Consider the following 2,258-nt stretch of genomic DNA (forward strand, 5'->3'; position numbering starts at 1 on the left):
ACTTCCCAAGCTATTGGGATTATAGGTGTGTGCCACAACGCCTGGTCCCATCATTCTTCTTAAATAATAAGATTTTTCCTTCTCTTTATTAGTGATCCCACCTAGAAATATCCTGAAGAAAGATTCAGCCGAAAGAACACAATGGGATTTTTCGCCTTCCTGTTATTGAAATTTCAAGTGGACTTGGTTAAAAAATAAATACAGAGTAGCTATCCAGGAGAAATTATATCCAATGACAGTGCCTGAATTTGAAGGATGTTTCCAAGAACAATCTCCTCATGCATTCAAAACCGTGTATCACATGCTGGAGAACTCGGTCATCAGTCTCAGAAGCTCACAGATAAGCAGCACACTGGTTATTGCTATTTGTTGGTGTTCCTGAACCTCCTCTACTCTAGCATGGCCTATCTTGGAGAAATGCAGTAAGAGGGACATAGTTATTTGGCCTTGACCTCAAGTTCACAAAGGACCTCAAATTCAAACCAACATTATACATTCAGTCAGAGAGAAACCATGGCAGGATTGAATTCATCCCACTAGTTTAAACAAGTGATTGAAAGATGATATTCATCATACCACTTTCAACAATCGCCCCATTATTAACTAGGGTAATGATGGTGTTCATCATATTCTTGTCTTCTTCCAGAAACTCAGAAAATTTACTTCTTAGCTCTTATAGTTAGTCAAGGCCTATGACTAATTCTAAAGGATGAAGGCAAGCTAGCACAATGAGTGTCTTCTGGATTCTCTAGCTCCTCTTGAGATAGGGATTTGGGGATAAAGGGAAAGACACTAAGCCTCAGAGAAGTACCCATAACCACTGAAATACAGAAACATCCATGAGCCATTGCAGCATGCCCTTGGCCAGCATCCTTGTAAAATGAGGGAAATGTGCAAGCTGAAGGGAAACATGCATGAAATTGTGCAGCTCCACCCTGGCTCGACCTCTAGTCCAGTCCCTAACTGTTGCCTCTTTATAACTATTGAAGACCCCATCCAAGGAGGGGCTTCTTGCTCTCCAGATAGCCCACACTCTCCCTTGAATATGTATCTACTTTCCTAAATAAACCTCTGTCTATGCCTTTGTCATGTGCTGAAATTCTTTCCCACCATGCATCTTTCTGGTCCTGAGTCACATTCCCCCTCCCCACTGGGAACTCCCTGAACCCTTCTTGGAGACATCTCTTCTGTGAGGCTCTGGCTCTGCCTAGTGCACAGAGATCTGCCTGCACTTCACAGCAACAGGAAGGTGGAGCCTTTGTTAGTCTCTGTAGGGAATCACTGGTTCTCCCTGGAGACTCCAGATCTGTGTGGACTTTGCATGAAGAGAAAAATAAAGTTTGATATTATAAAACCACTGAAATTCGGGAGTTGTTGTTTATTGCTGCAGCATACCTTAGCCTATCCTAATACATTGACTTTAGTATTTTGTGTTCTAAATGAATGCTGTGATTATAATTTGCACAATAACATAGGACTGTGGGATTATTGAGGGGGTAATGGAGGTGGGTCTTACAGGTATTAACCTGTTTACTTGTAAACATTTAAAATGTGACACATTCAAATGTAACATTGGAAAAGTTACAATTTAGGTGTCCTATTTTAGCATGTCTTGCTTTTTTTTTCTTTTTTTAAAGCATTTTCTTACATAAAAGTCCTAGTCTTTCTTTTGACTGAATGACTTGCAAGTTATAAGGAAAAAAAAATGCTCTACAAAAACAATGACCAAGTCACTGGTCCGAATGTAACAAATCATAACACTTATCCTTAACTCAAAGGTTGATTAGCTTCAGATTTTTCATTTATACACTGGAGACAATTGTTGTCTCTGTCCCTTCAGAACTGCTGTGATCATACATTCAAAGATTTAGAAAAGAATGTTCTTAAGTGGGTTCCAACTCTTTGGATCCAGAATTAAAGAGAACGGCTGTCAATTCCACGAACAAGACTATAAAAACATGCCCTATTCACTAGCTCAGTGTTCAGCACTTAAGCCAAGGAACACCAGCACCAGCTTCAGCAGACACACTTGGAACCCAGAAGTAAGCTGGGTAAACTCAGAATAGAAAAAGGATCCAGGAGAGCATGAGCTGCCCACCCAGCACCCATTCCCCAATGCTTTTACCATAAACTTGGAGTATTGGGGGAAATACCATGCTTATTAGCTAAGGGATTTTACTTCTCAGCTTATTTTGTATCGAGATGGGAGTTAACCAAAGAGACCCCTGAAGAAGTCAACTGACACCTATAGGAGATCT

Source organism: Marmota marmota, unplaced genomic scaffold (assembly GCF_001458135.2).
Source record: "Marmota marmota marmota unplaced genomic scaffold, marMar, whole genome shotgun sequence".
In the NCBI taxonomy this organism is placed as follows: Eukaryota; Metazoa; Chordata; class Mammalia; order Rodentia; family Sciuridae; genus Marmota; species Marmota marmota.